Source organism: Centruroides vittatus, unplaced genomic scaffold (genome assembly GCF_030686945.1).
Source record: "Centruroides vittatus isolate TY-2023 unplaced genomic scaffold, ASM3068694v2 scaffold_2520, whole genome shotgun sequence".
Lineage (NCBI taxonomy): Eukaryota > Metazoa > Arthropoda > Arachnida > Scorpiones > Buthidae > Centruroides > Centruroides vittatus.
Window position 1 is genome coordinate 2,951,327 of NW_027122689.1, and position 27,299 is coordinate 2,978,625.

General features: G+C 31.8%; 1 protein-coding gene across 3 annotated transcripts in view; it reads left to right on the top strand.

The window, feature by feature from the left end:
- LOC136987526 (brain tumor protein-like) overlaps nucleotides 1-27,299 on the top strand; it is a 71,002-nt gene that overhangs the window by 26,758 nt on the left and 16,945 nt on the right. For all 3 annotated transcript variants that reach the window (XM_067285267.1, XM_067285266.1, XM_067285265.1), the window contains exon 2: nucleotides 23,140-23,185. The gene's annotated coding sequence lies outside the window, so the exon portion shown is untranslated. The remainder of the gene's footprint in view (nucleotides 1-23,139; nucleotides 23,186-27,299) is intronic.

The following is a 27,299-nucleotide window of genomic DNA, read 5'->3' on the forward strand; positions in this document are numbered from 1 at the left end:
CTCACAGAAGTGTTTGCTCTAACTGTCAAAAATTATCTTTCAGCAAATTGATCTTCCTCTTAGATGACTTCTCTTAATGGATAATGTCCCAGCACAACACAACAACAATGACAGTATTACTGGCATGATCTATGCAAGGATGAAGGCCTTTTCTCCAGAAGGTTATAAGGTGGTGACTCGTGACTCTATGATTTGGTAAGGAAAAAACCAATATTGATTTTTTCAAAGGTTGGATGTATGCCAAAGACTCAGGAATTACCAGAAAATTATCTAATCCCATTTGAAGAAAAGATTAGTGGGACCATTTTGGGATTTTTAGCAGGACAACTCATTAGTCCACAACACCAACAGTATCTATGAATGGTTTTTAGAGAATAGTATACAAGTTATGGGCTGGCCATCTTATTTACTTAACTTAGATTATGGAAAGTACTTTAAAATAGTGGATGAACTGAAATTGCAATTATCAGTAGTTAGGAAGAAATTATGCCTCAAATATTACAAAAACTGATAAAGATTATGCCAAAAAGAATGATTAATGTTATTTATTATGTTATGTTAACCAAAAAGAATGATTTATACCATTTTGTGTAATGTTTAAGCAAACAATCCAGTGCTTCCCATTTTAAAATGCGTTCCACTCTCAACAGATATTTCAATACAGTACGATTCAATATTTTTGAACATCAAAGAAAGGGCAACATTCACCCGAAGCAGGACTCCGGAGGAGCCCGAAAACGTTAGCGAAGTGAATTTTTTCCAATGCCAGGTTTTGGGTGAGAATTATTTAACACCCAGTGTAAAGTGTTCTCTATGGTCCGATTAATGTTCTTAAAAAAATATAAATGGTATAGGTCGGGTGGCAAACCTTTGGCACGGTGCCCAAAGCGACACGTAAGGAGAAATAGTCGGACGCGTAACACGTACGATTTCAATTTATCATCTGTCTTTTTCAAGCATCCATTTGATTTATCTCCCGATCATCCCTTTTCGGCCAGATTTTTTATGTTTATTCTAATCAAAGCATATTCATTTAATTTCATTAAATATCATTATTTGAACTTATTTTAATAAAATATTACAACTCTAATAACCATTAATTACCGAGTCTTGGGGTAGCCAAAAATACAAGTTGATTTACACATCTTAATCCCCAAAATGGTGTTTGCATTAGCACCTTAATTCAATTTGTACAAAATCTTAAAGCAGAAAATCACTATCTGACTTTGGAATTGCAATAACTTTTTTATAATAAAACTGTTATTTATAAATAGTATATTAATATTTGAATCAGTATTACATATATCTTGAGTTCACTAAATAAAGAATAATTATATAAAAATATAATTTTCTAGGTTTCTGCTTTATTCACAAAAAAAATATTTTTAGAAAATTGGTTATTTAATGGTAATTTATATTTGTGCTATTAATTTAATAAAAATGCTTTTTTCATCAAAAAAGGTATAATTAAACATATTTTATTTCTTGAGAAAAATAATCTCTTCACTTTCAAATTGAGAGCTAAATTAAATTAAAAGAAAATTGAATACACTTATATATTTTGAGATTTCGAAAAAATTTTCAGTTTACTAATTTTGAATCATAATCATTAAAATACACTGAATTTAAAACTTTCTGAAAATTATATGTAAATTAGTAAACAATGAAATTTATCATAGAAAAAATTTGAGAAAAATTTCAGACAGCGTTAATGTAGTTTGCATGGATGACTTCTTTTATATTAGAGATATAAAGAAATTAATAATAAATTGATAGATAATCAAAGAAATTGAATGTAATTCCAAATTTTAAAATAATTATGTTTTATTACATAGGAACATGTTAGAAAGTGACTAAATTAGCTTTTATTATTATTATTTAAAGTTATTGCATATTTTGAAATTTATTTTAAGTTCACTGTATTCCAGTGTTTGACATTTTTTACATTCTCAATTTGATTGTCAAATGAATCAAAAATTAGATCAGTGTTGATTATTTTTATAGTATTTTCTGCATTTTGTAACTTGCTTACTGTCCAATATCACTACATAGCATCATATGTCTAAACAATAAACAGAAAAAGCCATTACCAGCAGCTCTTTCTGTTTATTGTTACACAAGTAACCAGCTAAGAATATTTTTCCTCGTATATTTGTATAGTTTGAGATTCACTTTCAATATGGTTCGATTTCAGTATTGATTTATATCAGTACATAACAAATGTTTACTTTATCATTATAGAAACAATGTTTTATGATAGTGAAAATATTGTAGTGATTTTGATCAGAAATAAGAGAAATTTTTTGATTGCGTGTATTGCACGGACAAAAAAGTATTTCGAGCTTTAATATAAGATGGTATACAAATTGTTAACGATGAAAAATTTATATTCTCCTATTCTCGCTCGGACTCTTTTAAATTGTAAAGCAGACGCGCCTTTAACCCGAGAACTTTCGATTTAATCGTAAAAACGGACGTTTTCGACCCGTTCGATGGGCCGTCCTCGGGCTGACGACTTCGAATACCGTTTCGAACGACCGGTTCGAATTGAAATAAATTACGATAGAACTCGCGCGATACTAAACTACGTAAACCAAATACCGTGCAAAACTACGTTAAACAAATATAAATAACATAGAAAAATACAACAAAATATGCTAATTGTACGTGTATACATTGTAAAACCTATAGGTCCGTAGGCAATCCTTTGCGCCTAGTGAACGTATTCCTATGATTTCTTTCTAATTATAAACTTCCGAGCCGAAGGTAAAATCGTTGCGTCTTTGTAATTTAAACATTTTCCGGTTAAGCTGGACTTGTATATTTCACATTTTTCCGTTGTAGCTGCAAGTGTTGGTGAATGCACCGGTGCTATGATCTTGGCCTCTTCCCATTTAACGGTGGACCCCTCGGTCTGCGCCATTTTTGCTAATGCTGTTGTATATTTACTTTTCGCCACGTCGTATTTGTGCTCTTTAAGCCTTTTACTTAGGCTTTCTCTTTGTGACCCCAATATATTCCTTGTCTATTCCTAATTGGTCGTTGCTGTACGGTATCGTGTACACCCCCGGTTATTCGCTCTGTTTAATTCTATCCTTGTCGTTTCTCGGTAATTTATATATCGAGGGAGCTCTTTTGTATACAATAGTGCTGTTCTTGTGGCCCGCAATATCTTCCATAACCGAGGATAGACATTTATTATAAGTGAATTTCGTGATACCGTTTGTTACATCTCGTTTTTTTCTTGCTTTTCTTAGGATCCTTGTAAGCGGCAATTAGACGTCCCACCGTTCTTGGACCAAACCCAACGCCTTAGCCACTTACCCGATTCTATTCGGCTCTCGTATCGTATCCGTTATGTTAGAGCAATACCGAAACGCTCTTCTAATTAGAGCTCTAAACGCCGAGAGCTTATAAGAAATAGGATCATTCGATGTTGACGGTATATATAGCGGGTCGTGTGTAGGCTTGATATATACTTTCGTGTTTATTGATCCATTCTTAAATGCAATACCAATGTCCAAAAAAATGTAATTCGTCGCTACTAACCTGCTCCAAGTTTAGCTTTAGGCCATGATCGTTGGAATTCATAACATTTAAGAATTGGTGTATTCTTGCGTGGTTCTTCCATATAATAAGCACATCGTCAACATACCTTTTGTACAAGATTATGTCCTCATTGAAGTTGATAAGTGTGATGCGCTTCATTTTTCTTAAAACAAATTCACACAGCAAACCAGACATCGGGCTGCCCGTCGGGACTCCTTTTAACTGTTTATAGACTTTACCCTCGAAAACGAAAAACGATTGAACGCATAGTAGATTTGCCATCATTTCTAGGTCCTTACGGTATGCCACTGCCGTCGGATGCAAGCCACATAACACTTCCATTAGTGCATCAAAACACGAGGACGGTTGTCGAACTGGTTGTTCGAAATGGCATTCGAACGTCGTTAGCCCGAGGACGGCCCATCGAATGGGTCGAAAACGTTTGTTTTTATGATTAAATTGAAAGTTCTCAGCATTAAGGTGTGTTTGTTTTACGAAAAATTTATAGTAATTGGAATAAATTAGAAAAATTTATAAACAGTAAAATGGAAAAAATGAATTAACCAAAATTTATGCAATTTTTGTATTTATATTGAGCCATAGCTTACAAAACCAAACCTGGAAATTGAATAAGATAATTACTTTTTCATTTATTTTGTTGGGTGCCATTCCTTCAGAATTTTAACTACTTTTGAAATGTCATTAATTACAGGTTATATATAACAAGTAATACTATAATTAGTAATTACTGTGACTGTGAGTGTGTTAAGAATACTGATCAGAAATGAAAATACAATAATCCTATCAAAGATAGAAAATTCAGATATAGCTATGCATAAAATTTGGATGACAGTTTTTTAAATATTTTCACTCAAATTTTCATAAGTCATTGAATTAAGCATATTTTTGTTGATATTCTAAGAGAAACTAATAAGTAGAGGGGAAAAAAGGAATAAAAATTGAATTTATTCTAAAACTAAAACTATTAAGGTGAGATGATTTGTCTATCTTATTGTCTATTAGAGGGTTGTCCAACCTTTTTTCTTAATGGGCCAAATTAGAAATTTACATATATTCAGTAGGCCACAAAGATACTTTATATAAATATATGATTTTAACAAGTTCAAAATGTGAATATCAAATTTTAATAACAAATATATATAATTACATAAAATACTGTATTATTCGCAGTAAAAATAAATTATACTCGCACAAAATAAAAAATAAATTCAATGCGAGTTTTTAGTTAAATGGTAATCGCTCGACCTATTTCGGCAGTTTTGACGTTTTTCGTGCGCGAAAAGAATTGGTCCACAACAGTACGTTATGCACGTGGGGTAGTACGGTTTTCTAGCACCAATTATGTCATTATGACATCAAAGTGTATCCAGTGAAATGAGAATAATTTTTACAATTTTCTTTAACAAAAGAAATGAAAATGTACCTAAAAATATTAAGTGGGCCACAGTGCAGCCCACAGGCCATAGTTTGGACATCCCTGGTCTGTTACAATGATACACAGTTAACCAAATATTAAGTTCAAAGCCATTTTGTTGAAACCCTTGATTTATCTATCTGTGAAAAATACTAATCAGTTTTAAGAACCTTGATCATAAATTTTAATTTTCTAACTTTTGTTTTGATATGTTATGCAACAGTTCTATCAGTCTGTTACTAAGGTAGCTGGGGTATATCCCAGAGCACATGTTGTGATACATTCACATTCTTAGATAAAACAAAAAAATTGAAGAGACTGATTTCTTCTTTTGCTTTAGAGCAGTGTTTCTCAATCTGGGGGTTGCAGTGATATTAAAGGAGGAGGGGTCACAAAACAATAATGAAATAATTTTATGAGAAAAAAATCGTTTATTACAAACTTATAAATATTCTACTTACAATAAGTACACATGTAAAGAAAAGAAATTAATGTGATGGTTGCATTTGTTTACATTTATAATTACAGTCAAAATTCAATTAGTAATAGTAAGGCTTAGGCCAGGAACACGCGTGCGTAAAATTGTGTGGCAGAAAACCGAATCGGAAATCGGCTTTCGGTTCGGTTTCTGTTTTACGCTTTTATGCCGGAACACACGTACGTAAAAATTCTGGCCGAATAGGAAACACCACCGTCACTAACGGTGCTAATTTTATTAATTTTTTTCTCTCGTATATATATACCTTTGTACCTTCCGTTTTTTCTCCGTTTCCTCTGCTATAATGTAGACAATTTAAATTAATACACTCGTATTCCGAATTCAAATAAAGAACGTGCGATCTAAATACTAGGCCTATATATCGATTCTACTAGACCTACCTGTTGTTTGAAATTTTGCACCTATAGCCATCCGTAGTCGTTTAAATACGGTGTCTTTATACACGACACCGACGTGGTCGAACGGATTCGATAAACTCCTCTATTTCGTTTATTTTTTGTTTTTCGAGACCGTCACAATTATAGGGTTAACCCTCGTTGCCGCCGTCGTTAGAATAAAAACTACACGTGCACTTTGATGTCACAGAAAAGACTTTTCTTTATTGAAGGAATTTTGGCATAAAAAGTATAGACATGCTCTACTCTTTTTTTCAGTTCTGTTCAAGCCAAATTTCAGAAAAATTTTTACATTTTCTGTTTTATGCTAGATTTTATGCCGAATTTACGCGTGCGTGTTCCTGGCCTTACTGTTATTCCTACGGGTGGGGGTGGCGAAATATTAATTTTATTTATATTTACTATTTGGGGGGTTGCGGAACTGAGAAGTTTGACTTTTAAATTTTGTGATGAAATTGCTGCCGACAACCGAATTTGACTTTCCAAAACTTACAACTTGGGAACTTGTTGAAAAAGATAGAAATATTTTCATCTGCTTTAAAATTATTTATTTATTATTAAATTATTTGTTCATAATGCACAGTTGTTCCAGATTTGACTTAAATAAGTGTAAGATCATCTGATCACAACTGTAATTTAATATTAAGAGTTAGTGTAATATAAAGATAGCATTATATTTACTGCTTGAAGTTGTTTATAATTAGAATTCTATTGATCACTAATCACTTCTGCAGGATATTCATTCTTATGTACGGTACAAACTATAGTTCTGAAAGTCCTTACATTTATTTTGTCATTTTGCTAGCAAAAATTTTTATGCCCATTCAATAAAAGTGCACTTTAGCTATCTGGTAAAAGTTAATTTAACATGAATATTTTAAACTTTTTAAATGCCATATTAAAATTCCCATATCAATTTTATAAACAAAACAATATTTCTGAAACTTAATATTCAAAAACAAAATTTATACAAATTTATATCAAACTGAATGTATATTAAAAAAATCATTATTTCTTATTTTTTATATTACAAGCAGCAATACCATATGGACAAGTAAAGCTTCTCCCCATAACTACATTCCCAAATTAAATGCTAATGTTGATGTGAAAGAAAGTAAAAATGTAATCTCTGTGGGCTAAGACATATTTTGTTGTTATTTTGTATTAGATGGTGCTACGTCGGCACGCTTTACATTTTTTTGGTCGTAGGTCGCGATCGTCTCTGGTCTGCTACGTCCGTGCGCGTGGCACTTCGTCTCCCTTCGTTCGGCTTTTCTTTGCGTTACGTCTAACCGTATATTTCTGTGCGTTGCTAGATTCATTTATTTGCTTTATTTTCTGACGGTCGATAACAGACAATTACAAATAAAACCAAATTACTAAAACAGATGGATATGTAATGTTATAAAATATATAAAAAACAAAATTATATATTCATTAATAGCCCTACTATATTTACATTTTCAAGCTTTTTAAATTAATATTATTCCTAATGAATACAATTTTCAGTAATACTAATCTTCTGGGATATATGATAAAACAAAGATTGTTTACATAATTAAAACCTGGAAGACATCATATATAACAATGTTTGTTTATGAATATTTACTAAAAGAATTCTTATATTAACTATGGTCAACCCATTAAACATTTTATGATATAATAATTTATCAAAATATATTAATTGTTTTCTAGAGATGGATGTTGTAATCTAGCTCCTGGTTGTACATATGAATTTACTGTACTTTTAATAGTATGTTTAGAAACAAACATATCTTATAGTCAAACCTTGGTTTTTGAACACACCACTTTCTGTACAAAAGGGCATCCAAGAATTGGTCTTTTAAAAATGTTTAAGTCAAATTAAATGACAAAAATTTATTATATATAATACAGTATTATTTTATATACAATATTACATTGCATTTTTAGCATGAAATATGGCAAAAAAAGTAAAAAAAAAGCTCTGTTTTTGGGGTCAGGAATAGATTAATTCATTTTATATTGTTTCTTATGGGAAAATTTGTTTCAGTTTTAGAATTGCTTTTAGGAACAAATTATGTTCAAAAACCAAGGTTTGTCTGTAACTCTAATTTGATACAGTTCATATTAGTAATAGCTGTAGACATCCAAAAGTAGTATGATAATCAACTATTGACTTAATATTGTAAATTATTGTTGTCACGGCACAGAAGTAGGTGATATTAATTGGTAGTGATGTCACAGTATATCGTATCTTAGTACAAGAATTTTTTAATCAAAATATATAATATAAAATATGCTCGAGAAACATTTATTTGTTTAAACCGAAAAAGGCTATGTGAAATTACCGTGAAGTAAATTGAAATATTAAGTTACAAAATTACAGTACAAAGAAAAACACTGTAGAAATGTAAGATCTAAAACAGGAACACCTCACCTCTACTGTGAAATAAGAAAAAAAATTTGCACCACAGTTGTGATGACGTTTTTGTTTTTCAATTAGAATTAGCAACTTGCCATTATAGGCCTTTCTACAGTTAGTAATGACAAAATCGTGCAGTTATTTAGAAAGTACGGCACGGCTAACTTTAACACGACGAAAAGAGTAAAAAAACACTTAACAGAATAAAAACTCTTAATCAGAATTTTAAGTTATTGAAATCAATACTTCAATAACTTAAAATTCAAGTTTCGTACAACAATGTAACAAAATTTATTTTAAATGTTTGTTGGTTTGTAAATCTCAATCGTCGTGTTCTATTAAATCGAACACACATTATTCATATTGTAATAAAGCAAAAATTTTTTTACGATGAGACTAAAGCTTAGTTTACACCGAGCACGATTCGTCGGCTAAAGCGAAAAACGGTGCGAATAACCCGCCAAACGAGTGGTGTCTGACAAATTATTTGCTCTGTTTTACAATAAAAATCACAACCCAATGCAGGTCCTAATCTACTGATTGTATCTATTTTTATGAGGAGTATTGTTCTCTACAAAATTTCATTGACAAAGGCCCATTCATATAGGAGTTACAAGCAATCAAAAATCATAAAATATGCATCGGTAAATATTTGTTAGTGGTTTATTAGCAATATCAAAAGAAATTATTTTTGAATATAATTTATTGTACAAAATTATTACAGTAATGCTTCTTGCCAAAAGAATGAGTGAAAATTTTCTGCCATGAGCATCTAATGAACACACAATTGGAGCAGTTACTGCAGGTCATTTGTTCACTTTCAGATTAGAAACAAAAAACAAGTGGTCTAATGGGCTCATTCGTGTCTTTATGAAAATAACCTGACTTTTTCCACGAGAATTACAAATTGAAGTTAGGTTGAATGAAAAAATTTTTAAAATCGGAGCTTTATTTCACAGGGTTCAGAATTTTACTAATAACTCCTAAATGAATGGGCCTTTGCCAGTGAAATTTTGCATAGAGAGAGAACAATATCTCCCTAATAAAAAATAAAAATACAACCAGTAGATTAGGACCTGCATTAAGTAACTACTTTGTAAAAAGGAAGGGTGGACGTCACGCTAACAAAGGTACGTAAACGAGGAGAATAACTCGACGTAAAACGGCATTAAAGAAATGCCATTTTACGACGAGTTATTCTCCTTGTTTATAAAAGTAGTTAAAATAAAATATCAAAATTTATAATTTATTGAATTGAATATAAAATTTTATTTTTTACATTGTCAAAATATCATAATCTGCATTCATCTTAACAGAAAGTATCATATGTTAACTTCATCAAATGATTGAAATTTATTTCTTTTTAATCATATTTGTTATGTCACTCATAGAATAGCACTCAATGGAGCAGTCTGAAATATTGAATCTTGGACTAAAGATCCTATGCAGAAAGGCAAAGGTGGAAAGTATGTCCCTACTTTTGTCACGAGGTCAGCTCTGGAATTGAGTGATGTGATAAAGAAAAATGATGTTTTGTTACAGCACCTGTTTGTGTCAGGTGGTACGGCGTGTGTAAACAAATAGGAAACATTCAACGGGTATAAAATGTACAGCACTGCAATATTCAGACTACTTATAACATTGAATTTTAAGAAAATACAAAATTCGGCACTATTCTGATCCCATAGAAGCCAGATTAGTGAACTTCTATTTAAATGCAAATATCCTACACTGAAAGTTAATTTCTTAGATTGAACATCTAAACATAAAGATTTTATGTTATCATTAGTTTTAAAGTATTTAAAATATGATTAAAATATTAGTTTACTTATGGAAAATAGACTCTAAATTCTTTTCTTACAGAAAATGAATCAATTTGTGGGAAATATTGATTTTTCAAATCCATGTGCATTATTAATTTTAAGGATGAAATTAATCTCTCTACGGCATGGCAATTCTTATTAGACGACGAATCTTAAATTAATTAAGTAACTTATTCGTAATTAAGTGATAAATTTAATTATTATAACGTGCACGTATTGTATCCCCGTCGGTCGAAAAATTATTCGAAACGGCTCGTGGATTCCTTCCGTATTCGGAATTTTGGAAGCGGGATACGTTCCAAATTTTAAAAAACCTTTGAATTAAAGAATCCGGTTCCGACGGATGAAACAAATTAAGCCCGACAAAGAGCCCGGGAGGGGCATCAAAAATGTTTGCTGATTTTGGATTTTTCACACCGGTTATTGGTTGCGAGTATTGTATATTGATTTTTCTTTGCAACAGCATGTTGATATTTGAGAATGTGATGGCCAAAAAGAGGAAACTTGCTGATTTCTGTGATCAGTTAGCTTTTTTTTTTTTTTTTACATATTTTTTTTAATAGTTTGTCACACATCTTGATACATTATGGTGTATCTTTTTAATCATCTGATCTCTTTTCTTTATCCAAAAATTCTGCCTATCAAAGAATAGTTTATAACAATTACCTATATCATAAATGTTTACAGTTAACCTTAAATATTGGGTAAATTACTTTAAATGAGACATATATTTGTGCTTCCTTGTTTGATGATTCTTGTCTGTAGATGGAGATGGAGCTGCATTTCCCATACTAATACCCTTCCATCCCTCACTCTGTTGGCTCCTATGCCAACCCACACAGGTTTAACTCTTGAAGCTCTGAAAATTTCTATGTACCTGGAGACAAAATTGTTTGACCCTTCAGGCTATGAGGGAAATTTGATAACAAAATCAGCCAAACAACTTTTCTTTCAGCCAATTTCATGTTTAAAGAATTAAAAGCAAACAGTGTAAAAAAGTCACAAGCAGTGGTCACTTGATGAAACAGAAAACAGGCACATAAGACTCAAACACTAGTTTATGTAAACTAATTTTTTACAACATGCAATGACCAAAAGCAGACAGCATTTCACCATCGTGTAAAAAATCAATGTTCAATGATATGTTCTATTTTTGAACACTGGTAATTAACCTGACAACATAGCTGAAAGCTATTGAAAACGTTTGTTTATTCGTAAATCTTGTATGTTTGTTTCTTACTGGAATTTGGTTTAATTTGTGTTTTGATAATTATTCGGTTTTGTATGTTTATTGATTACAGTGGGTGATCGGTTAATGCAGTGTTTTTCAACCTTTTTCACCGAGTGGCACCCCCGATTGAAAAATGAAAACTCGTGGCACCCTTGACCGGCGGCCGATCTAGAATCTGAATAAGGGAGCTAATGGGGAGGATATGAATTTTTTGTGAAAACGAATGTTATGTACAACGCCGGGGTGAGGTCCGAGGAGGGGAGTCCCTCCCCGGGAAAAAAAATTTAAAAATTGACAGTTTGAAGTAGTATTTTAATGCAAAAATAGTGTTTCTACATGTTCAAAATCAAAATTTAAGTCCATTGAATTTTGTCAAAATACTGACAATGAGTTATCTTGAACTACACTTAAGTAAATTTCCAAGAAAATGCCTAAAGGTCCTAAACTTTGCGACACCCCAACCGTGGCATCCCGGTTGAAAAACACTGGGTTAATGAACATAATCCGTTCAAGACCTCGTTCTCTACTTAAATTGTTCGTTAACTAATTATTGATTTACCGTAGGTTTTTATAGGAATTTGGTTAATTCGTTCTGGAAACTCCAAAAAATAAAAAAAAATATACTTTCTTACTATGTTTATTTATATGTAATAATAAAAATACCTATATACACAGTCTTGCATTTTTATTAGTCATGCTTTTTCTGTTTGTGGGAGTTAAAGAATCTGTCTAATGTCGATTGCTTTTCTCTCTTCAGGATTTTTAGAAATAATTAATAGCATTGTAATTGTAGAGATCCCTAAGCCTATTAACCTCAATCTGGTTTGGATGCCATTCTAAGACTGTTGTTCTGACATCCTCCCATTTCTTCAAAAGATCTTTAATAGCAGATATCAAGATTAATTCTCTTTTTCAGAAGAAAACATATCTCGCCAAGTTTCTTGGTGTTCTTCATTCAAGAGTTCTTGATGTTCTTCTGTTGTCAGATCAGTTTCAGGTTCCATTATGAGCTCTTCAATGTTCTTTATTTCTCAGATGTGATTTTTGTTACACCTTTAGCTGCTTGAATCATCTTGATTATACTGTATCTTTCTTAGATAAGGTTGAACTGTGGCCTACTGTAGACCTGTTCGAGCCATACTGCCCAGCGACATCAAACATCATCTGCCCACTCTCTACCTTTGCTATTATACTCTCATCTTTCGAAAATAAAAACCGAAACAAAACTTAATGAGTGCCTGCCCGACAGTCTTGCGAATACTATAAAAAAGTTGTTCCTGTCAGAAAAATAAAAGGCTAGAATTACAAGGGAGAGTTTCAAAGTTTGGAGGAATACTATCTGACAGGGTTGAGCGTCAATGTCGACGTCTCCCGTACTCCGAAAAGCTTTGAATTATTGCCCGAAGACAAGGGAAGACCAATTGATATTCATTATTTTATGTCGCTTCTTCCCGTGTTTGTTCTGTGAGGTGTTTGTTATCCGATCGTGTGTTCGTTGTCCGAACATAAAAATCTTTCGTGAAAGTGTTCGTTATCCAATTTGTTCGTTAACGGATCACCCACTGTATATTGTATATGATATGCAAGGAGCTGCCGTACCAATATGTCGGCTCCTTCGACGATATTGTGCCGTAGTTATCTTTGACTGTTGTATGTTTTTATGGTAGCCTACTTACCTATGCGAAGTTTTTGCAAGCCATCAGCAATGCAGGTGACCCAAACTCAAATTTCTGGTTATATCCCTGTATAATTTACTGATATTTATGTTATGTTTTGCTCTTTATCAATCAGTGGAATATGTAGCTTGTCATTTGATGCTTTAAAAATTTTATAACTTACGCTCGTTAAATTTTATTTACTTTAAATCAATTTGTTTAAAACTGTCATATGAAAAAGTTCATAAAACATTATCTTTTACAAAAAATACACTCAAAATTGTGAAAAACACAAATTGGTTATTTTTTTTCTTTAACAGTGAGAAATTTAAAAATTTCATTTCTCTATCATTATAATTCTGGCATTAAGATGTGTTCATAGTAGCAAAATTCACATAAATCCCTGTTTTTCAAAGACATTTGATTTCCTAATATGGAAAAAGCCATTGCCAAACTAGCATCAACTAGAGTTAAATTACATCATTGAACTCCTATTGTGATGTTACCCTACTGTCTGATGTGTTGATGTGTTTGCAGTTGATAAGTCTCAAGTCTGAAAATATCTTTCTCTGATAGTAGATTCCATACTTGAAAATGAGAACAAAGGTCAAAAGTCCCTATATGCTATCATTAGACACCACATAAGCTTGCATTTACTTTCCTGACTTGACTACTGTTAAATGGGAGACTTCCTACAGCTAGTTGCAGTTTAGTCCAACTTGTTTCTGTAGAGTTGCCTTTATGCTACAATTTAGTTGTTTTATGGTGAGTTTGAGTAGAAAGTCTTACAACAGGTAAATAGGCTGACAGTGAAAGTTTTTCACTACGGTGGAACCTCACTTAACGAGCACCTCGCACGACGAGCGTTTCGCATAACGAGCAAAATAAATTGTGAAAAAACGACTCGCTTAACAAACAACATTTCGCATAACGAGTGGCGAGAGAGAGGAAGTTTCGGACGTGCGCACGTTCCGGCGGTCCGTGTTTAGCACTCGTTCGGCTAGCATCTTAGTGTCACTTGTGATCGTACGTTTTTCCAAACTTACGTTCGCACATATTACGTATAAACATCGACAACCGTAGCCCATTATATAGTAAACATGCCAAACGATATGCCAAATTCTTGGGCTACGTAAAGGCTATAATTACATATTAGAAATTAATTAATTTGACTAGAGTTAGGCAGTTATGCTTCCATCTTGTATTAAATTTAATGACTGATTCCAAATTAAATTCCAGAAATGTATAAATTAAAAATTAATTATTTATAATTATTAAATTTAATACGAGACGAAAACATAATTATCCACCTACCTCTAGCCAAATTAATTAATTTTTAATATTTAATTATAGCCCTTTCATAGCCCAAGAATTTGGCATATCGTTTGGTGTGTTTATCGGACAAATTATCTGATTTTTTTTTTTTTTGTTTTGCAAATTGAATTTGCATTTCGGGTTAGAGGAAAAGATGATTCATGCTCCTTAACAACGTTTATTGTATAATTTTCTTTGAATAAGCATTACACATAAAATACTTGAATATTTTTTTTTTTTTGGCATGGAACGCATTATTGTATTTTACATTAATTTCTATGGGAAAAATTGTTTTGCTTAATGAGTGTTTCACATTACAAGTAAGACTCTGGAACGAATTATGCTTGTTAAGCGAGGTTCCACTGTATATGGTTTTCCTAACAATAAGTCTTTTGTTCAAGAATAGTGGCCTTCTAGCAGTTTAGATTATGTATGTTCCTTGCTCACTTCAGTTTTGTGATTATTAATTATTGGGCTGTAATTTGCAAAAACTGTAACTTATAAATTGCACTGGCACAGACTATCTGTAGTTCTTCCTTAATCTGAAGAATGGAGTTAGATAGATGAAAGTTGAGACCAGATATTGAAAACTCATGGCAGAAGACCCCAAATAACTATATACAAACTTCCAGTGTAGAAGTCTCATTATTTCAATTCAAAAATTTTCTCTTGAATGGAGTTAGATGGATGACTGGCATGACTCCATTGTTAACAGGAAAAGTATGATGTACAGGGACAAGACAATCCTAAAATTGAGAGCATTGTGGTAAAATTGCAGCCAAGCCTTGTGATGATGTCACAATAAATAATTGCTCATTTTCTGTTGTTGTTACCAAAAAATTGTTTTAAACATGAAGTTGCCTTATACTATAATTTATCTTGTTTCTTATTTCTTTCTTGGAAAGTATTACAAATTTGCTATTCTTGCTCAATCCAGCAATGATATGATATACTCAATTTTTTTAAAGTAGTTTCTTCAAAGATTTTTTGCTTGCAATCTTCTTGATTGATCAAATTCACTGTCATTATATTTGTCTCTATTATCTAAAGACATCCACAAATTTAATTTCTGATGATCATCTTAGGATTAACTATTTTCAAAAATTTTAATTTGAATGAGTGGTAGTATTCAATCAATAACACTCAATCATCTGTGTACCAGAATGTACACCGGAAATTCTCTATAAATGGACTAATAAAAAAATTCTATAGTTTTGAATTTTCTATTCGTATTGATTAAATTTGTGGAAGAAGAAATTCATTGCTGATAAATTTTTAATATGTTTGCCAATATGGCAATTTTAGGATGAACGATGTTCAATTGTCGCAGTTGCATAGTCTAGCTATTAATCTGTCTTTAGCCAGATTTTTTTCTGTACTTCGTAGTCCTATTTTTAAAAAAATTGCTGGCTTCCGTCTTGTCGTAAAGCAGAGAGAATAACGTAACGACTATATTTAGTCGTCCGATTTCCGAAAGGTTTGTATTATTCGATCGTAAATTAGGCGTTGTCGTCGCCGATCGCTAAGGGCTGGATTTGTATGCACGTGCATGTTTTTTCTTTACGTGTTATGTTATTGAAACTCGAATATAAGCACAAATAGATAAAATTGTCTGATAATGTATATGAACCTCCACTTAACATGCATAACTGGCAAGTGCATCGCACAGTAAGTGGAAGTTGCAGGTTCGAGTCTCACTCCAGGCTAGTTCTTTTCTTCCAGAATGTTTCAAATTATTTAATAAATTATTATAATTATTAATTTAGATAAGAGATGGTACCTAACATCTACCTGTGGTACCAAATTACTTATTTTCCAATTATTAATTATAGCATATTAATAGTCTGATTAATTATGGTGATCATTTGGCTTCAATGATTGTTAGAGGCCTTAGAAATTTATAGAGCTGACAAGAACAGAAATTGCATCAACTCAGATTGTATTCCAGTACTACAAGCCTGGAAATATTATTTAGACTCCACAAAATTTAATTTTATTAACAATTTCATTTTTACATTATACCTTGTAAAAAAAATATTGCTTATTTGTTTATCATGTAAACTGTGTGTCACTGTCTTGTTCAAACATCATTTTGAAGGTTTAAAAAATTGAAATATGGCAGTGTTCGATTGTTAAAACTGTTTTTTTTTTTTTTATATATATATATATACAGGAGGTAGGCCTCTTACAATGCAGTAGATATGTTCCTTGAAAATACTGCATTGTGGGAAATTGCATTATAGGAGACACCATCTTAATACAAAAACTGGGATTCAGTTCTAAAAAGAGAAAAACTGCCTTTTATGGTGTAACATTTTCATCATTTTTTAAATTTATGTACTTAAGAAGCTTAAATAAAATTCAACATCATATAAAAACTAAAAAGATTATTATTTCAAATCGAAATCAAAAAGAAACAATGTTATGCTCACAAATTCGGTCCTCGTTGTCACTTGTTATAGTTGTTCGAGAATGTTTGACTGGCCTTATTTTAAGATCTGAACTTGTTTCGTCGAGTTCCACCGAACTTATGTGATCCGTTGCGATTTTTCTGTTATGTGAAAGATAATTTGTTTCTAAATACCCTAAACCGCGTCGTAAGAAAATCTCCGCGTTTTTCCGACCGCATCGGAGTGAAAACGCATTGTAAAGGTACCGCGTTGTAGGAGGCCTACCTGTATATATACCGTATTTTACGGACTATAAGACGCACCTTAATTTTTAAGCAATTTTTTTTTAAAAAAGTACCTATAACACGCTACGGACTATAAGACGCACCCGAATTTTGAAGGCAATTTTACGAAGAAAAAAGTGCGTCTTATAGTCCGTAAAATACGGTATATTCTTCCCGACGAGGACCGACAAATTGTGGCCGAAAACATTTGACTAGTAAATATTTTTACTCGTTTGGTGGAAATTGCATTCGGGTGTTATTTCTTTGAATATTACAGTTCCAGTTTATACATGTGCTTTTTTTTTTAATCATTTGGCTTAATAATGTTTGATTAAATATAAAAATAATTTTTCTCTTGTGAGTAAAACAGTCAAATTTCTGCATAAGAGTAAAATTCGACCTTAGAGATTCCAGCAACTATAAGTTTATTAGAATAAAAATGTTTTTCACCAATTTGACTACGGAGTAGTCCCAGCAAAGAAAGAGTAGGCACGAGCTGGAAAGGTCTATGTCGGATGAAAGGGGTGGAGAGAGACATGTAGGAATTGACACATGGATCTTATCTCTTTTAGCTGTTTTGTTTTTTACATTTTTAAAAAGTTTTTGTACTATCTTTATCATAAATAATTTTATTGTTTTATTTTTTTTACAAATTTTATTACTATGATTATGTGTCAACTGCCACATGTCTCCTTTCATCCCTTTTATCTGACATAAACTTTTCCATGCTTAATGGTGTCTACCCTTTTGCTATGGTGGCTATAGCTTTTTCAGTTATATTTGAATATAAAATTATATGAATGGATATCAAACATGGTTTCTGCATATGGAACACGCACAGAAAAGATTGTTATACTGAGTTTGGTCCAACCAACATTGTAGGGAAAATAGCAAAAACTAACGCTGAATTGCTAGGAAAGTATGTACCAGGAGTTTCAATCCTGGACATATAAAATGGATTGAAAAATTCTGTATTATAATGTATGCTACAAGTCATTTCTTGATAAAAATGTTTTGAGTGTTGAAATGTCCTTACATCAGTGCAGCATGAAGTGTCAAAACAAACCAAAGCAGTGATTGATGACAGGAAAGTTCTAGTTGCACTAAATCTAACTTTGGTAGAGTTTATATCACTTGGGAACAAAACATTACTATCTACTTCCACACTAAATTTATAATTAGTTAATGACTTAATAAGAGTTTTTACTAATTTCTCATCATTTGTACAGAACTATGAACAAATATATACAACTACTTTAGATCAGTGACATAATTATAGGGCAAGGGAAACTAGGTTAATTCAGTCATCCTCAAAATCTTGTAAACAATTGTACATATAGAAATAAATTTATTAATGATTGATTAGACAGCGTAGAAAGTTATAAAGTTAATTGAACGTGCAGTTTATTTGTTTTCACACCTTATACGTGAAACATCATTCTAATATGAGTACGTTTTCTGAGATAATTTTCAAATATCTTGTGTAACCTATTGTCACATGTTTATCCCCTTCTATCTAAAGAGTGTGACAGAATAGCAGTTAGTAAGATGCATTTCAATTTACAAAATTTTAGTACAAATTAGTGCTACTTTTAACACACACAATTCAAATTTCAGGCATTTTAATGTGTAGCATTGCATATATCTAGCATTGTCGCATGCCGTATGTATCGGGTTGTTCGGAAAGTTTGTAGCGATTTTTGATAGCCGACGGTCGAGACGCCGATTGGCGCAAAAACGATTAGAATTGTACAAACCGGTGAATATTACGATAAATGACCTCGAGACGCGTCCGTTACAAAAAAAACCGTTAAGATTATTCAAATAGCGTTTAATTTGTCTCGTTGCAAAAAATGGATGCGAACGACGTGCATTATCGACACTTGTTTCTTTTCTTTTTTCGTAAAGGCAAAAATGCTGTACAAACAGCAAAAAAGATATGTGATGTTTATGGTGGGAGTGCCGTATCGGAATCAACTGTTCGAAAGTGGTTTGCAAAATTTAAAATGGGTAATTTCGGCCTTGAAGATGCTCCTCGCTCGGGAAGACCTCCCGTTATTGAAGAGGACCGGATCAAAACATTATTGGATGAAAACCCTCAATACACAACTCGAGAGATTGCAGACATAGTGAAGTCATCAAACATTAATGTATTTCAACATCTAAAGAAGCTCGGATACGTGAATCGTTACGACGTTTGGATACCTCACGACTTAACGGAAAAAACTTACCGGATCGCATCTCAATTTGTGATTCTCTTGAAAGACGAAATGAAAATGACCCTTTTCTGAAGCGTTTAGTGACAGGCGACGAAAAGTGGATCGTTTATAACAACATCGGCCGAAAACGATCACGGGGTAAGAAAAATGAATCGCCATTAAAAACTCCAAAGGTCGGTCTTCATCCAAAGAAGGTCACGCTAACCGTCTGGTGGGACTGGAAAGGAATCCTGTACTACGAGCTGCTTCCACAGAATCAAACAATTGATTCTGATAAGTATTGTTGCCAATTGGATAAGCCGAACGTGGCAATTAAAGAAAAACGTCCGGAACTGGCCAATAGAAAAGGCATTGTGTTTCACCAAGATAATGCCAGACCTCGCACGTCTTTACGAACACGCCAAAAATTATTGGAACTAGGCTGGGATGTTTTACCCCGCCCCCCTTACTCGCCCGACCTTGCCCCGTCGGACTACTACGTGTTCCGTTCTCTGCAAAATTCCCTTCGCAATAAAAACTTTGATACTTTGGAAGCTTGCAAAAACCACGTGGATGGGTTTTTCGCGGGAAAAACTGGAAAGTTCTACGAAGAGGGTATCAAGAAGCTGCCCCATGGATGGCAACACGTGATTAAAAACAATGGTGCATACATAATGGAATAAAAGTATATTTTTAGTTTTAAAACAATTTCTTTTATTTCTCTTAAAAATTGCCACAAACTTTCCGAACAACCCAATACGTGTATATATTGATGTTTTAAATGCATGTAAATTTAACCTGTACTGATTGCTGTCTGAGAGTTACTATAGTTTTCTAGTTTAATTAATTACACAACAAAGTACTTTTGTTAATGTATTAATTGTCAAAATTCTTGATAAATTTAGTAAGCTGATGAATACAGAGATAAGAAGTGATTACACACAAATAGTGACAGATATTATTATTTATGTGGTAATTTCTACTTAACTTAAGAATTCAATATTGTAGAAAATATAGTCTGTAAAACTAGTTGAAATGAATAATAATCAAATAATGTTCCAAAAAACTAACAATACAATATTAAAATAAAAAAAGTACTTTTGTCTTCTGTAATTGTTAGTCTCTCCAATATTAAAGAAAGTAAAAATATTTTAACAAATTTCTTCTAATATTGGCTCGCCAATATTGTGAAATGTTGTTTGAATATTATCGAATTCGGCACTGATTTTACAGATTGTCTAACCGTTCTTCATATTTTGATAGTTATAAAGACGACAAAGACAACGTCGAGACGATTGTATAAAACACCCTCTTTTAACACTAAACTGATGATTGTTGATATTGACAGGTTTTTCATAGAAATTTTTATTTTATCTGTCTCTTGAAATTAACATTTCCAATTTTAATACTGTATTGTTTGATATGAGAGTTTAGAAGAAGGTCTTTTTATCATCCTGTACATAATGTATTTTTAATTTGAACTTATAAAATTAGGATTTGTTGCATTCATAACTTGATTTATTACTTTTTATTTTCAATTGATTTTAAAAATAGATCCATTATTATTTCTATCATTGAGAATAATGTTTGCATTACTTATATTTAAAAATAATATTTCAATATATGTTTGAATACGTGGTGATGAATATTCGTCATTATTTGTTGTTAGTCTTTCATTTATAATTGAAAAGAAAGACTATATCTAGTTGATTAATGAGATACGTTATTAACTAGATGTAAAAGTCTGTGATAATCCTATATGTGTTAAGCTGTTTTTTGGATTGTTCAAACAGTGATTTTTCCAGACGATTATGATAATTTTCAGATTTAGTCTTCACCGCTATTGTTTTCTTTGTATGGTTCGGTTAATGTGTGAACTAATTGTTTATTTATTTTACATAATAAGATAAAATGATGACAAAATAGCAAATAATTGCAGAAAGAACAGAACTGGATCATCTTATTTAAGATCTTAACCAAGATGATAATGTTTCTGTTCTTGGATAAATTGAACTAATTCTCACTGATTTCCAGAAGATAAAAGTTCCACTTGTATAAGCTCGTCACATGTATCGTACAATGAAAACAACATAGAAATAATTTCATATGCTTCACATCTAAGCAACTGCACAAATAGAAATTTTGCATGTATAAAAGTACAGAAATTACTATATAATGATGTATTTTATGCAAATTAATAGTAAAACATTTGTTACATTAAAGCAAGATGTAGTTCTTTTTATTGAAAGAAAAGTTTATTATGAAAATCAAGCAATTTATTACGTTACAAATATTTTTTTTGACGACACGGATTTGTTCTTAACGGTCAAAAAACTGTTATTTTATATTATGCAAAATAAATCGATTAGACGAAACGGAAATTCCGAGTAACGGTAACGAAACGCCTTCGATAATCGGCAGCGAATTAGAAAGATTATTACCGTTTTATAGTTTCTCTTAAAATCTGTGAATATACTGTACGACTAACTTTTTTCTGCATAAAATAAACCAAAAATTGTTCGTCACTATATACATAATTTCAATATGTTTCTTTAAGATAATTGATTATTTGGAAGTGTTTGTTTACTTGTGCCTCGGGAATACAGTCTGCGTACGAGTCACGATTATTCTTTATTCTGTTAGAAATAAAATTTTTTAAATGTTTCGAACAGTTTGTAAAAACAAAAAAAATCTCCGCACAAAGAATTATATAATCTATAAATTAAACAAATTAAGAAGTTTTTTAGACGAGACTCAAAAAATTGCTTATATTTGTCGAATATAGATTTAATATCTCTACGGTGTATTTCGTTCAATCGTAAATAAGTTTTTCAACGGTAATTTATTTAAAAGTACAGATAATAGAGGCCACTTTTCAAAACATAAATAAAGATTAAGTAAGATTTCTCTTTTTACAACTTATCTATGCTGAGAATGTTTTTTTTTTTTTTCTTTTGAATTTCAACTATAATATCTATAATAATACAGCTTACTTTCATTTTAAATAAATGCTTTTTGTTTTATTAATATATTTTGAAATAATTGCATAACTAATAATATCTGATTTTCTAACTATAATAATTAGAAATGCACAGTCAATTTGAAAGAACGAAAGTTAGAAGTAACAACAACTTTTTTTGTAGTATAAGGTTGGAAAACTTTCTCATCTCTGTCAAGTTCTTTATATATAAATGGATAAAAATTAACAAATTTTCTCTGAAGAATTGAATTTTAGTTTTTATAAATTTGTGAAATGTTTGCATAACAAATCTCGTTTTATGCTTTTAATAATTATACCCTTATATAATTTATATTAGTAACTGAAAATGTAATAAAAACTTAATTTTGTTACTTGTATTTTTTAGGCAGTTAGAGTAAATGTCGATATTTTGGTTAACGGTCGATTTAAATTTAAGATTTAACTTTTTTCGACTTTTTCGTACTCGATAAATGAACGGACTCAAAAGTCGTTTTTGAGTTTATTAATTTATTGGCAATTTGAATGAGAATAAAAATTTGAATTTATTCGTTATTAGCTGGCTATCAAAACATATTTTAATGCTGTAGAATCTGCTTATTAGAATTACGTAGGTATCATTTGTCTAATGTACCCAATTTGCAAGCCCCAAAACATATGAGGTTAAAAAAGGAAACATAAAATATTATTAATCATATTCAGTATTTTAGTTATTAACATTTTCTTTAGTTTAGGTATTTAGGAATCTTATTCTTTAATCTCTGTTATCATCAGTACAAGCAGGTCTCTAGAGTGTGATCATAATAAGTGCATTCTATTGTATTGTATTGTAAAGGAAATGTCATTAGTAATGAACCTAGTTTTTTTTTCCAAAAAACTCTTATGGTAATATTACATTAATAATAATGATTTGATAGTTTTTATTTTTGTTTGTTAAGTAGTAATAGTAGTAATTGATAATTGAAACAAACATTTTTATTTGCAGATACAAGAAGTATTGCTGCTAAAGATCTCAATGTACAATAAGTACGGTATGTATCGTATAGAAAATACGCGAGTGCAATTACGTGGTCGGAATCGGATTCGGATTTACGCCGACTCGCCAGTAAGGCAAATGTTTCGTTTCTCGGCAGAGATCGAAGCGACCGAGAATCGTAAAGAGTGACGATAAAAATTGCCGCAATGCATGTATTTTAACAGAGCGGAACGAAGAATTAGCTGGGTAGACTCGCAAGAAAAATTTTGTACAATATAAAATTTTTGTTATTTGTAAATACAACCCTTTCTCTGCAAACACACACATACATTATATATAAAATCAGTTTCTAGAATCTGATGTATTGGTCTTCAGACAATTTTTCTACTCTATTCAATTCATATATATTTCTTCCTTAATGTATCCCTCTTGTCATTTTTCATGTACTTTCTTCCCAGGTCTTTCTCAGTCTTGTCTTGTATTGGCATTAAACTATATTGATTTCTGATACAAATTTATAATCATGATCAAAGTTGTTGTTATTATTAAGTTCATTGATTGAAAAACAAATAGACAAACAAAGTATGTCAAACTAAAGTGATAACATTCGTAGTTGTTATACTAAGCAAACACCAATAAAGCAAATTTTGCCATTGTCACGACATTAATTTTCACGTGAGAAAGTGAGCAAAATTTTACCAAAATTTGTTAAACCAAACTGTAAATTACCTTCACAACCTGGAAGAAATAACCCTATTTCCACTAATGATTTTATTATTCATGTCAAAAAGTATGTAAAAAGCACAATGGTACTGTAATAAATGTTACATTTTGAGTAGAATAGATTTTATTCAGCCAGTAAATAAAGATGGATTCAACCTCCTATTATAGAACAGTTTAAACATCTGATATTAGTGGACCATTCTACTATACTCAGAAATAGGGATTAGAGTTTACAGACACCCCTTTAAATAAATGTGGTCCTATGCAAAGGTACTAATTTGCATATCTAGAATTGCATATGGTGGTGCCAGGTTTGGCTACATTGCACCAAATTTGGCTCCTTTTTTACTTGTTTGGTGCCAGAAATATATTCTACTTTTCATACAACCTTCAATAGAAAAAATCATGGATTTCTTTTAGTTTTTGTTTGTTTTAACCACTCTGTATACAGCTCTACACTTAATGGCAAATGGCATTTCCAAATTTTGTTTGATTTGAAAATTCATTTAGAATTTGTTTTTGTTAATAGATTTATTTGTATTTAACTTTATTTAGTAAATTAATTCAAAATACTTAATTGAAATCTCCTTTCAATTGTCTCTTAAGCCTTAATTATATAACCTCCACCTTGACCCTGAAAATTGTTAATACAAATTTTCAATAAAGTGAACTAACTACTGTTCTCCCATTGATTGATATTTATGTGAGTTGACTGTGTAGAAAGAAATATGAATTTATTGGAAATTTAATAAGTTATCTTTAAAATCAGAATATGGAGGAAATATACTGTCTTTCAGGATTAAATTTATTTCCTTGGCAAATTGAATACATGCAAGTACAGTACTTTCAACATTTCAAAATATTCACAGGCAAGCAATGAATATAAATTTTTTTTTTTTTTTTTGGAATCAACATATAATAATAAAAAAATAAGATTCCCAAACAGCTATATCAAACTAATATAACCATATATTGGATCTGAAACTAATAATTGCACTCATATTCTAATATTTGTTATATTTATTAAAGTATTATGAATTTGTACAAGTATGATAGAATAATTGATTTATGATGTTTATGAATAAAAATAATAATTATTAGGGTGGATCAAATGAAAACGGAACAGTGGTCGTAATTCGGTGTATGTGTATGTGAGTGTAACAAAACTGTGCGTAAATGTAGAGTGGGAGGTGAAAGAGGAGAAACCCTATTGAGGAATGGACTCGCCCTTGGTAAGTGTGTGCGACCGTGCGGTATGAGCTGGCGGTTGGCCGGGAGTGTCGTCCGGCAGGCAGTCGGTCTGCGTCGTGTTTGCGACTAAAGAAGAGCAACGTGGTACCCTGGAACATTTGCATTCGGCAATATGCGTGCAAACGTCCCTGCAATACCTTGGAACATTTGTGTGCAGCAATCAAAGCCAAGCACCCGGGAATGTTGTCCTCTGGAGTGCTTTTGCTCCACGACAGTGCGTGGCCACGTATGGCCACTCGCACACCGAGCATGCTTGCGAAGTTTCGGTGGAGTGTGTTGGAACGCCCACCGTATAGCCCCGACCTTTCGCCGTGTGACTTTCACGTCTTTGGTCTGCTAAAAAAAAAACATTGCGGGGTTGACGTTTTCGATCGGACGGTGAAGTCGTGGACGCCGTTCGAAACTGGTTTCGGTCTCGGCCAAACTCTTTCTACGAACGAGGTATTCGCCACTTGGTGCAACAGTGGGACAAGTGCTTGTGTAATTTTGGTGATTACATTTGAAAATAAATAGTGGCTACTTGTTGTGACTGGCTACTGTTCCGTTTTCATTTGATCCACTCTAATAGAAAATATCAATTAAAAGTAATGCAGTTTTCTATGAGATTTTTTAAAATCTTTGAATTGATATTTTTATATGTACCAATCTAAATGTAGTTTTTATTTACTGAGACGCTAACAATAAGTGTTAAAACCTTTAATTTGTTTAAGAGCATCTGGTTCCCTAAAATATTCACTGGAAATTTTTTAAAATCCATTCTTCTGGGTTGTTTTTTGAGAATTTTCCCTTTAATACATTTAACTATCTAATTTATCCTGAAAGTTCTTAGTAGGATTAAAGTTGGACTTTATTGATTTGTCTTTTAGATGTTTATGTAATTTTCAGTGTACCTGTTGCATCTCAGTTTGAACTCTGATTAGGAACTTTATTGTTATTTCTACTTTAAGTCAGATCACGGCCCAGTACACTAATTGATAAAGTTACTCACCCAGATATAAATGTCTGATTACTGCGAATCTTGGCATATATTGGGTTGTTCGGAAAGTAATTTCGTTTTTTCCATAGAAAAATAAATGCAATATTCTTATAATAAATAAATATTTTATTGAATTATATATTGACCATTTTGGTCAAATACCTGTTGTCATTGTTTCTGGTAGTAACATGATTTCACATTCATAAAAATTTTGATCGTTGTTTACAAAAAACTGATTCAAGTGATTTTTGACATTGTCATTTCAAATAAATGTCTTACAGTTAAAAAAAAAATTTGTATAGACCGGAACAAGTAATAATCCGAGCGTGCCCGATCTGGCGAATAGGGTTGGTGCGATAACGCATCCCATCTAAGCTATAACAGTTTCTGATCGGTTACCAGACTTGTGTGAAATTTGGCATTATCATGGTAAAACACTACACTTTGTTTGTCGATCAATTCTGGCCTTTTCTGTTTGATGATATTACTCAATTTGTTTACTCGACGGCAGTACACTTTCGAATCAATTGTTAAATCGTCTGGTAAAAGCTCAAAAAAAAAATTCTTTAAAATCCAATTGTAGAGAGCATTTCTCATTAATAACGTGTGGAACCCATAGATCGAGCTTTGAAACGAAACCAATTCGTTTTAAGTAATAATAAATGGTTCGATTTAACAGATTTAATCTCTTAGTGATTTCACGTGTTGTTATGCGGCAGATTGCTTCGATCGGTACCTTTATTTTGTTTTCGTTGGCTTCGAATGGCCATCCGGAATGTGGTGTATCTTCGATATTAAAATTGCCAGAATGCATTTTTGTAAACCAGTTTTGGCACTGTCTTTCTCTCAACACATCATCTCCAAACATGTACCACAATTTTTTTTTTTTTGTTTGAACAGCACTTTGATTTTTTAGTTATAAAAAATCAAAATATGTCAAAAATGATGCTTTTGCTTTTCCATATTTGATGGGTTGCCAAAAAAAAACAATTGTACGAAATCAAACAAAATTTTTTACAAATAAGCCTTAAAATGTCAGCTGTCAAAGTATATAATGAAAATGGGGTTTAAAATAAAATTGGCCGGTAAAAATACATCTAATTCCTCTAGTAATAAAAAAAAACGAAATTACTTTCCGAGCAACCTGATATCTTTGTTTTAGATAATTGTGTAAATGATTAAGAGTTGTGGTTTGATTCATGCCAGGTAATGCCACCAA